General features: G+C 39.9%; 1 protein-coding gene across 10 annotated transcripts in view; it reads left to right on the forward strand.

The window, feature by feature from the left end:
* LOC129557945 (lysine-specific demethylase 6A-like) overlaps positions 1-12504 on the forward strand; it is a 175667-nt gene that overhangs the window by 10763 nt on the left and 152400 nt on the right. The window lies entirely within an intron of this gene.

Consider the following 12504-nt stretch of genomic DNA (forward strand, 5'->3'; position numbering starts at 1 on the left):
CCTTTATTTTTTTGGATGGGTAGTACTATGTTCCTGTCTCACTAATTGTTTGGCCTGAGGTTTCCAGCAGTGGAATTTGTGGACCACCGGTTAGAGTTGGGTCTTGGTGTTGAAGTGTGTACCTGTGAAAGATGTCATTCTGATTAATATCCTTGGGGGCTGAGGTTCTGTTATTCCAGCATTTCAGACTCAGCACTCATGACTCAGGGGCTCACATCTGGCCCCTGGCCTGTGAAGCTGGATTCTATAAGCTGTAGGGTGCAGAAAATGGAAAAAAAAAATAGAAGTAAACAGATAGGAAAGAGAAAAAGCAGAATAACTTACAAAGAATAAAAGATAACAGTTCCTGAAGGGTGAAGCCAGACTCAGTAGCAAGAGCAAGAATAAAAAAATATATATATAAATATATATAAATGAGTGAGCAGAATAATAATGAAGATTAAATATAATAGAATAATCCAGAAAACTAACAAATAGAAAAAAAAAGAATATGCATGAAACAGCTACTGGAAGGTAAAATTGAAGGTAAAATTTATTATTGAAATAGTAAATAGTAAAACAGTGAGAAAAAAAACCCAAAACACCAAAAGGAACATAAAACTCAGGGTGTGAAGAGAGGCTTGGGTGGGGAACAGCTTAGATGGTACAGGTGTTTAGTTGGGAGTGGGGTTCTGACCCAGTACCCAAGCCTTTGGAGAGGACTGTGGTTTCGGGTAGGGGCCCAGGCCCCATGCACCAAGAGGGCCTTTGCAGTGCCTCTGGCTTTGGGGTATGAGAATAAGGCCAGGCCTCCAGGAGGCTCCCCAGGCCCTGGATAGGGGAACACCAGTAAGATTCTTCTCTCCTCCACACCTGGAGGAACCCCTCCCGGGCAGCCTTGCTTTGTCTCCACTCTGTTCTGCACCTACTGGACCTGTGTGGGCTGAAGGTGCCCTCGGAAGTGAGTCTGGGGGACAGAGTCGGGTGGGGAGGGTGCTGAAGGTTGGAGAGAGCCCCTGGAAAGAGGAGAGAAAGGTTGAGGGGGCTCCTGAATGGCAGAGAGCGAAGTTCAGAGATCAGACAGATCCCATGGACGGGGGCATATGTAGGACAGGGTCTTTGGAGGAAAGAGGAAACGAGAGAGTGGAGGGGAACCCTAGAGGGTAGAAGGGGGCTCCAGGATGGCAGAGGCCTCAACTTGGAGGGAGGAGTGGAGGGGGACCCCAGGAGAGGGTCCTGTAGTGGGGGCCTTAGAGGGTGGAGGGGGCCCCAAAGGTGGAAGTGGTCCTGAAGGTGAAGGGCAGAGGGCTTGGCCTCAGTATCTTAGGAGATTCCCCAGGGCCGAGTGGGGACAGGAAGGGGACAGTAGGCAGTGCTTTGTTCCTGGAAGCCTGCAGTTGCCTCCCAAAGCCCAGCCATCCTTTTTCTTTTCCATCAGGCGCCTTCCTTTCCTCTGTCATTCACAGGATCTACTCATGGTGGGATCCCTGAAGAGTGTAGGGTGCCCCAGAGGGAAGAGGGTTCCAGTAGAGGGAGGAGAGGCCCAAGAGAACAGAGGTCCAGGCCTTTGGGGCCCAGAAGGCTCCCCAGAATCAAGTGAAGGCAGAATTCCGGGGGGTTCCCCAGTGGATCTTTCTATCTCCTCAGAGATCCCTCCCCTTCCTATGGAGCAAGTACTGCTGCTCCCAGCACAAAGGCTTCCAAACAGCTCTCTTTGTTCAGCAGACCCTCAGATGATGGTCCCCAGGCCTTGAGCTTTCTCTACACCCCTCTGTCTGGTACCTGATTTCCTCTGGGGCATCTCCCATCAGCCTGTCCCCAGGAGGTCCCTGACCAGCACCTGGAAGGCATCCTAGGCATGGGGAGACATGGACTCTTGTGACTTCCTTTGCTGTCATCTTGGCTGTGCTCTCCAACAATAATTTTTGATGTTCAGACTACCTTCATCTTTCTGCAGACTTCTATATAAACTGCTTCCTCCCGCTGCTTCTTGGAAACAGTTCCCTCAGGGTTACTTGAGGTGCTTTTTAAAAATTCTTAGCAAATATAACTCAACTTTTAGGTTGTGACTATTTTCTTTAAGTTGACAGTTTTGGCAGCCATCATGAAGGGACCCAGAGCAGATTTCTTTCCTCTGCCTGAACTCTATGAGAAACCAGAGCCTTGGTACCAGTATATCCCCCTTGTGCCCATCCACCTCCTCAGGATTGTGCTGGTCCACCTCGTCAGGGTGGATTTGACTAAGTCTTTCCTGGTACTCAGATCTTCCGTATTGGTTCAGTTCAGTTCAGTCGCTCAGTCGTGTCCGACTCTCCGCGACCCCATGAATCACAGCACGCCAGGCCTCCCTGTCCATCACCAACTCCCGGAATACACTCAAACTCATGTCCACAGAGTCGGTGATGCCATCCAGCCATCTCATTCTCCGTCGTCCCCTTCTCCTCCCGCCCCTAACCTTTCCCAGCATCAGAGTCTTTTCCAGTGAGTCAACTCGTCGCATGAGGTGGCCAAAGTATTGCAGTTTCAGCTTTAGCATCAGTCCCTCCAATGAACACCCAGGATTGATCTCCTTTAGAATGGACTGGTTGGATCTCCTTGCAGTATAAGGGACTCTCAAGAGTCTTCTCCAACACCACACTTCAAAAGCATCGATTCTTCGGCGATCAGCTTTCTTCACAGTCCAACTCTCACATCCATACATGACCACGGGAAAAACCATTGCCTTGACTAGACGGACGTTGGTTGGCAAAGTAATGTCTCTGCTTTTTAATATACTATCAAGGTTGGTCATAACTTTCCTTCCAAGGAGCAAGCGTCTTTTAATTTCATGGCTGCAATCAGCATCCGCAGTGATTTTGGAGCCCAAAAAAATAAAGTCTGACACTGTTTCCACTGTTTTTCCATCTATTTCCCATGAAGTGATGGGACCAGATGCCATGATCTTTGTTTTCTGAATGTTGAGCTTCAAGCCAACCTTTTCACTCTCCTCTTTCACTTTCATCAAGAGGCCTTTGAGTTCCTCTTCACTTTCTGCCATAAGGGTGGTGTCATCTGCATATCTGAGGTTATTGATATTTCTCCCAGCAATCTTGATTCCAGCTTGTGCTTCTTCCAGCCCAGCGTTCCTCATGATGTACTCTGCATATAAGTTAAATAAGCAAGGTGACAATATACAACCTTGACGTACACCTTTTCCTATTTGGAACCAGTTGGTTGTTCCATGTCCAGTTCTGACTGTTGCTTCCTGACCTGTATACAGGTTTCTCAAGAGGCAGGTCAGGTGGTCTGGGATTCCCATCTCTTTCAGAATTTTCCACAGTTTATTGTGATCCACACAGTCAAAGGCTTTGGCATAGTCAATGAAGCAGAAATAGATGTTTTTCTGAAACTCTCTTGCTTTCTCCATGATCCAGTGGATGTTGGCAATTTGATCTCTGGTGCCTCTGCCTTTTCTAAAACCTGCTTGAACATCTGGGAGTTCACGGTTTACATACTGCTGAAGCCTGGCTTGGAGAATTTTGAGCATGACTTTACTAGCGTGTGAGATGAGTGCAATTGTGCGGTAGTTTGAGCATTCTTTGGCATTGCCTTTCCTTGGGATTGGAATGAAGACTGACCTCTTCCAGTCCTGTGGCCACTGCTGAGTTTTCCAAATCTGCTGGCATATTGAGTGCAGCACTTTCACAGCATCATCTTTCAAGACTTGAAATAGCTCCACTGGAATTCCATCACCTCCACTAGCTTTGTTCGTAGTGATGCTTTCTAAGGCCCACTTGACTTCACATTCCAAGATGTCTGGCTCTAGGTCGGTGATCACATTATCGTGACTATCTTGGTCATGAAGATCTTTTTTGTACAGTTCTTCTGTGTATTCCTGCCACCTCTTCTTAATATCTTCTACTTCTGTTAGGTCCATACCATTTCTGTCCTTTATCGAGCCCATCTTTGCATGAAATGTTCCCTTGGAATCTCTAATTTTCTTGAAGAGGTCTCTTGTTTTTCCTATTCTGTTGTTTTCCTCTATTTCTTTGCATTGATCACTGAGGAAGGCTTTCTTATCTCTCCTTGCTATTCTTTGGAACTCTGCATTCAGATGCTTATATCTTTCCTTTTCTCCTTTGCTTTTTGCCTCTCTTCTTTTTACAGCTATTTGTAAGGCCTCCTCAGACAGCCATTTCGCTCTTTTGCATTTCTTTTCCATGGGGATGGTCTTGGTCCCTGTCTCCTGTACAATGTCACGAACCTCCGTCCAGAGTTCATCAGGCACTCTATCAATCAGATCTATTTCTCACTTCCACTGTATAATCATAAGGGATTTGATTTGATTGAGGTCATATCTGAATGGTCATATCCGTATTGGTAGATAATCCTAAGTTTTATTTGGTGGAGGGAAAATGTTACCTTGAAACTTGTTTCATACCTAGATTGCTCATTTATAATACTCAGTGGGTTAATTTCTGTCAAAGGACTGACAGTGTTCTGCTTGAGCAGTGTCCCCTCAGTGTAAAGGCACTGGGAAGTCTGAGTTGGATACTAGGTGGTTAGCCTCATACAGAGACTGGGAAGACTTTGCTTACTAAATAAAACACTGAGTAAAATGGTCCTGAGTTACTAAGGGGAAGCCTAGCCTGTTGTTTTCCCTTGAATTGGCTGCCTTACTCAGTCCAGTTCAGTTCAGTTGCTCAGTCATGTGTGACTCATTGTGACCCCATGGACCGCAGCTTGCCAGACCTCCCTGTCCATCACCATCTCCTAGAGTTAACCCAAACTCGTGTCCATTGAGTTGGTGATGCCATCAACCATCTCATCCTCTGTTGTCCCTTTCTCTTCTCGCTGTCAATCTTTTCCAGCATCAGGGTCCTTTCAAAAGAGTCATTCTTTGCATCAGGTGGCCAAATGATTGGAGTTTCAGCTTCATCATCAGTCCTTCATCTTCATCATCAGATAGTAAGCCTTAGTTATTTGAGCAAGCAACTTTAATGTATTCCAGCTGTTTGTAAACTTTGTTTATTTTGCAATACCTAGTTCATATCTGATTTTTTAGTAAAGGTATGGGATCTCTCAGTTTGCCTGGGTATGTCTGTGTGTACTTTATACATCTGAGGTAACTCTAAAAGAAGGGGTTAGCTACACACTTCAGTATTCTTGAGCTTCCCTGGTAGCTCAGATGGTAAAGAATCCACCTGCAATGCAAGAGACCTGGGTTTGATCCCTGGGTTGGGAAGATGGCCTGGAGAAGGGAAAGGCTACCCACTTCAGTATTCTGGCCTGTATCATTCAGAGTTGGACACGACTGAGTGACTTTCAATTTCACTTTCTACTTCTAAAAAGTACTATCTTAATTTATAAGGAGTTCTATTTAATGTTAGTAAAAAGTGCTTAATAGTTAAAATTGACCTTTCAAGATGACTTTCAGGCTCACATGAACTGGGAAATAGTCAATATTAAGTTGATTCCTGATATTAATCAGGAATTAATTTTGTTTAATTTTTTATAAGTTTGTTGATCTAATTAATATACCATTTTAAGTTTAATGTACCTACATTTAATTAATAACACCTTCTAACTATCTTGCAAGAAAGATAACTCAACATGATGAAACTTTAGATGCAAATAAAATAAGAACTTTGAGATAAAACCTTTAAAGTAGTTACATTTTAGAAATGTCTACTTAAAATGATATTTCCAGATATTTGGTAACTAAAAGTTCTAGAGCTGCATTACTGTAAGTGATGAAAAGTTTATTAAATAGATGAAAGAGACTGAGACATCAGTTATTAATCCAAAAATCTAGAAGTATTTGTGACTATTAATGAAAATGTTTGATGTTATCCTGAGATGTTGTCTATAAGAAATCAAATGATTGTAGAGATTATCACTGGTGTTTATTTTCACCAGTCTGTAGAATGCTATTGTAAAGATAGTTCATAATTGCTTACTTCTTAGCTTTGCTAAAAATTAAGGTTTTAAGAGTTGAGGATTCTAATTTAAACTTTTAATTAAAGCTACTGGGAATAATACAGTAATGTTGCAGTACACAGTAAGAAATAGAATGTGTGTTTTCATTAAAGACGGTATGAGAAATGGAATTACATTTTATTGGGGAGGAAAGAAAAAAATGAACTGCTTGATTTTATTTGGAAGGAAAATGAGAGGCAGGCTGGATACAGAAAGTAAATTGTGGAAAGAAGTCCTGAGGAAAAGGTTTTGTGCATAGTCAGGATTAACTAAATTTAGATTCAAGTTAACTAAATGGATTTTGTAATATGAGCTACTGCAGGACTGGAGTTTGATTTTTCTCTGTTAGAAGTGCTCCTTTTCAATAACAAATTGTGTGTTTCTGGACCGTTAAATGATGTATATTTGTTTTCTTTTTTTTTTCTGACTTTGCTTAAATAAATGTTTCAGTTGCCTATGATCCTATTATGTTTTAAACTCTTTTGCTATTTCTAACAGACTTATCCAATACCAGAATCTAATCAAAGCTAAGAACAATACTGCATAGGAACCTGGAATGTTAGGTCCATGATTCAAGGAAATTGGAAATGCTCAAAGAGGAGATGGGAAAAGTAAATATCGACATTTTAGTTATCAGTGAACTTAAATGGGATGGAACGGGCAAATTTAATTCTGATGACTGCCTGTATCTACTACTGTGGGCAAGAACTCCTTAGAAGAAATGGAGTAGCTGTCATAGTCAACAAAAGAGTCCAAAATGGCACTTCTTGGGTACAATCTCAAAAACAGCAGAATGATCGCTGTTCATTCCAAGGGAAATCATTCAGTATCACAGTAATCCAAGTCTATTCCCCAACCACTAATGGTAAAGAAACTGAGTTGAAAAGTTCTATAAAGACCTGCAAGACCTGCTAGAACTAACACCAAAATGGATGTCCTTTTCATCATAAGGCACTAGAATACAAAAGTAGAAACTCAAGAGATACCTGGAGTAACAGGAAAGTTTGGCCATGGGGTACAAAATGAAGCAGGGAAGAGGCTAATAGAGTTTTGCTAAAAGAACACACCCTCTACAATACAAGAAATGATTCTACACGTGAACATTACCAGATGGTCAATAGTGAAATCAGATTGATTATATTCTTTACAGCTGAATTTGAGAAGCTCTATACAGTCAGCAAAAACAAGACCAGGAGCAGACTGTGATTCAAATCATGAACTTCTTATTGCCAAATTCAGACTTAAATTAAAAAAAGTAGGGAAAACCACTAGATCATTCAGGTATGACCTAACTCAAGCCCCTTACAATTATACAGTGGAAGTGACAAATAGATTTAAGGGATTAGATATGATAAAGTGCCTGAAGAACTATGGACCAAGGTTTGTGACATTGTACAGGAGGCAGTGATCAAGACCATCCCTAAGAAAAAGAATGCAAAAGGCAAAATGGTTGTCCAAGGAGGACTTACAAATAGCTGGGAAAAGAAGAGAAGCTAAAGGCAAAGGAGAGAAAGAAAGATATACCCATTTGAGTGCAGAGTTCCAAAGAATAGCAGGGAGAGATAAGAAAGCCTTCCTTAGTGATCAAAGCAAAGAAATAGAGGAAAACAGTAGAGCTGACTAGAGAAAGATCTCTTCAAGAAAATCAGAGATGCCAAGGGAATATTTCATGCACAGTTAGGCACAATGAAGGACAGAAACAGTATGGACCTAACAGAAGCAGAAGATATTAAGAAGATGTGGCAAGAGTACACAGAAGAGCTATACCAAAAAGATCTTCATATCCAGATAACCACGATGGTGTGATCATTCACCTAGGGACGGACATCCTGGAATGTGAAGTCAAGTGGGCCTTAGGAAGCATCACTGTGAACAAAGTTAGTGGAGGTGATGGAATTCCAGTTGAGCTATTTCAAATCCTGAAAGATTATGCTGTGAAAGTGCTACACTCAATATGCCAGCAAATTTGGAAAACTTAGCAGTGGCCACAGGACTGGAAAAGGTCCGTTTTCATGCAATCCCAAAGAATGCTCAAACCACCACACAATTGCACTCATCTCACATGCTAGTAAAGAAATGCTCGAAATTCTCCAAGCCGGGCTTCAACAGTTCTCAACAGAACTCCAAACCAGGTCTTCAGCTGAGAACTTCCAGCTTTTCAAGCTGGATTTAGAAAAGGCACAGGAACCAGGGATCAAATTGCCAACCTCTGCTGGATCATTAAAAAAGTAAGAGGGTTCCAGGGAAACATCTATTTCTGCCTTATTGACTATGCCAAGGCCTTTGACTGTGTGGATCACAACAAACTGGAAAATTCTGAAAGAGATGGGAATACCAGACCACCTGACCTACCTCCTGAGAAATCTGTATGCAGATCAAGAAGCAACAGTTAGAACCGGACATGGAACAGGATTGGTTCAAAACTGGGAAAGGAGTATGTTAAGGATGTATATATTGACACCCTGCTTATTTAACTTTTATGCAGAGTACATCATGTGAAATTTCCACCTGGATGAAGCACAAGCTGGAATCAAGATTGCCAGGAGAAATAACAGTATCCTCATATATTCAGATGACACCACCCTTATGGCAGAAAACGAAGAAGAGCTAAAGAGCCTCTTGATGAAAGTGAAAGAGGAGAGTGAAATAGTTGGCTTAAACTCAGCATTCAGAAAACTAAGAACATGGTATCTGGTCCCATCACTTCATGATCAATGCGGAAACAATGGAGATAGTGACAGCCTTTATCTTTTGGACTCCAAAATCACTGTAGGTGGTGACTGCAGCAATGAAATTAAAAGACACTTGCTCCTTGGAAGAAATGTTATAACAAACCTAGACAGCATATTAAAAAGCAGAGACATTACTTTGCCAAGAAAAAGGTCCATCTAGTCAAAGCTATGGTTTTCCAGTAGTCATGTATGGATATAAGAGTTGGACTATAAAGAAAGCTGAGCACCGAAGAATTGATGCTTTCAAACTATGGTGTTGGGGAAGACTGCTGACAGTCTCTTGGATTGCAAGGAGATTCCACCAGTCATTGCTAAAAGAAATCAGTCCTTAATATTTATTTGAAGAACTAATGTTGAACCTGAAACCTCGATACTTTAGCCACCAGATACAAAGAACTGACTCCTTGGAAAAGATCCTGATGCTGGGAAAGATTGAAGGGAGGAGGTGAAGGGGATGGCAGAGAATGAGATGGTTGGATGGAATCACCAATTGGATGGACATGAGTTTGAGCAAACTGTGGGGATTGGTGCTGAACAGGGAACCCTGTCATGCTGCATTCCATGTGATCACAAAGAGTCTTACACAACTGAGAAACTGAAATGAAATCTGATATGGACTCTTCAAAGAAACTCTGTGAGACATCTTAAATATATTAATTTATGTTTTTTGTATTTTAAATTTGGAAACATTGTCAGGATTAGCGAGGTAAACTTTATATTGTATGGATAAGTTATCATTAATATATTAAGATACCCCAAAATTTTACATGAAATCCATAATATGTGATAAATCATGAAATAATGTTATGAAGTTATCAGTCATAACTTAATCAAACTTTATCAATCATAATGTTATAAAGTTATCATAATTCAAATTATCATGTTGAAATATTATTATAGAAATAATCAGTTTCCTAATTGCATTGTCCTCAAATCTTTAGCCTGTAATTTTAAATTTTATCCTTTATAGATTTTCATAATTTTACATTGCCTTTACAAAATGATTTTCAAAAAGACTATAAAAAGAATTTTTAAACGTGTGTTTCTGATAGCTTTTAGGTAATGCCGCTGAACTCGGTAACAGTGATGATCTGTTAATGAAAAATCCTGATTACTTCATGTGGGTCAACAGGAATCCCTTACATGGGACTGAATGAACTGATAAATAGGACATAACTTTGACTTTTGAAAACTGACAGTTAAACCTATTTTTCAGTTTTTTCTGTTATGCTGTGACCTACAATAAGTTGATAAAGTATGCCTTTGTAAACGAAGATGATATATTGCCCTGTTTTTCTGCCTGATCCTGCCAATATTTGACTTATCCAGCTAACTGTCCTTTGGACTTGATGGTTTACTGGACTTGGATTCCAACTAGTTATGCCAATTTAAATTTATTTTACTAGTTTTCTTTGTATACTAGTTTCAGTTTGTTCTCTTTTTCAAATTGTTTTTGTCTTTTTCTCTCTGCTGCTTTATAACTTTGTCAGTATTATAAGCTACTTCGTTTTACAGGATTGTTGTCTCTTGTCTTTTAAGATTGTTGGAAGTGTAATCCAGCCTCCAACAAATGTATTGGTGACCAGGCGACAAGGTTATTTATCAGAGATATGGTTCTGTATTCAATTAACAATTATATGGCTGCTTCCATGTATGGGAAGAAGCAAAAAAGAATGTATCTCCTGGATCTTAATAGGTTGGAAGGTGTAGGATCCAGAGAATTTTTGATTACTTACCAATGGGCCTAATCCAAAAGTTAACATAGAAATAGAACTGGAGTGACATAGAAATAGGACTTCTTATTTGTCTGATCTGGGAAGAACCTCGTAACACCATGGGACAAAATATGGTCATGAAATGTCTCCCAAATTGGCTGAATTTTTGATCACAGGAAGGGACTATGGTAAGGAGTATTTCCTTCCAAATCAGTACACATGGATATCACAACCATTAGGGCTTCCATCCTCCAAATGTTAATTTCTAAGCCCAGGAAGAACAATTTGTGCTATTCAGCAGTCAGCCATGGGCTGCCATCACTCCCTACATGAAAAAGGAATTAAGGCTGCAAATAATCAAATCAAAGAATGCTAGTCAGTGATTGATTTCAGTAAGCCCAGACTCTTGTGTTTTCCCATACATAGAACAGGGCCAAATTCCTTAACTTGAGACAGCTGGTTTTCCCTAGTTAAGAATAATCTTTGGATGTTCAGACTACCTGCCCCTTGTTGCAAACTTCTATTTAACCTGACTCCTCTTCCTAAAACAGAACTCTCATCTACTTTTTGACAATTTTTTAAGTTGACAGAGGCTTGAAATTTAGTATTTTCACTTTATAATGATTTTTGGGACCTATGAAAAGATTCAGATTTTTTAATGTTTTTACGGATTTGAGGTCCTGAAAGCCAAGTGGTATGGCCAAAAAGAAAAAGGAAAAAAGAAGATACGGGGTAGTCATTCTGGTTTATACATAGTTTGGCCTAAACCTTATGTAAATTAAAATATAATAAAGGAAATCTTGTCTTGTGAGTATTACCATGAACACTGTAGGAATGGAGTTATTTATTTCTATCTTTAAACCTGACATTCTTTATGTTAATGATTAAAGCAGATGTGGTATGTGTGTTTGATAGTCATACACTGCTTAATTCCCAACCAGGGATTGGCCCTGAGTAATGGCAGTGAAAGAGTAGAAACCTAACCTCTGGATCATTATGGAACTCCCTCCCCATCCCCCATATCTTAATATATGAATAAATTTTCCAACAATTCGTGACAACTCTGCAGAACATTATTCTTTCTGCAGATACTCCAGAATTCTGTTCTCTCTGATGTTTTAATAAATCTTAATTTCTTCTATCTGCAGACTTCTGAAAGGTTTTTTTTAAGAGATTCCTTAAGTGTTATCTTTTTCTCTAATAAAAGCATGAGAGATGTCTGTGGTAGGGGGTGAGATAATATTTGAGTTAGTATGTTTGAAATACATGAGAAGCATTAGTAAGAAAATATGTATTTGCCTGAAAAACTGCACTAAGTCCTGTATGGTGCTCTAAAATGTTACTATTCTTTGCAAAAATAGCTGAGATAGTAGCTATTGTTTAACAGTTTTATCCAATAGAAATGTGGTAAAGCACAAAATTTTAATTCCTCGTATGATTTTTAAATTTGATAACTATATTAACTAGTAAAGAGAAACATGAAATTGAATAATATGTTTAACTTAATGGTCAACATAAAATTGTTAGTAAAAGTAGCAGTCTTTTGTATGCAGTATTTGTAATCTGTTGTATAGTTTACAGTTGTAGCACATCTCAATTTGGACTTGCCACATTTCAAATGTAGTTAGTGGCCTGAAATTTCAGTAAAGTTCTTTCTGCTAGTATTTATTTGAGTGTAGTTCAGTTACGTAAACAAGGATTGAAGTTATAATTTAGATTGGAAGCTAACCGTCATTAAAGGAACTTCTAAATTTTCTTATTTGGCAGGTCTTATTCTCCTTTTTTTCATATGGGAAAGCTTTGAATCATAGTCAAAACTTGAATCATAAGTGATGGCTCTGCTAAGTAATTAGAAAGCTGTCTTCTAATTTCTTTTTCTACGCTATTTATTTATTATTTATTTCACTGCATTGGCATTAGTTGTGGCATGCAGGAGCTTTTGTTGAGAAGCATGTGCTTCTCTCTAGTTGGGTCACACAGACTCAGTAGTTGCAGGGCATGGTGTTAGTTGCTCCAGGGCATGTGGAATTTCAGTTTCCCTACTAGGGATTGAATGCTGTCTCTGAGAATTGGCAGATGGATTTTTAACCACTGGGACCATCAGGGAAGTCCCACTTTCT

The sequence above is a fragment of the Moschus berezovskii genome, chromosome Y (assembly GCF_049115385.1).
Source record: "Moschus berezovskii isolate FMDL1 chromosome Y, NW_MosBer_1.0, whole genome shotgun sequence".
In the NCBI taxonomy this organism is placed as follows: domain Eukaryota; kingdom Metazoa; phylum Chordata; class Mammalia; order Artiodactyla; family Moschidae; genus Moschus; species Moschus berezovskii.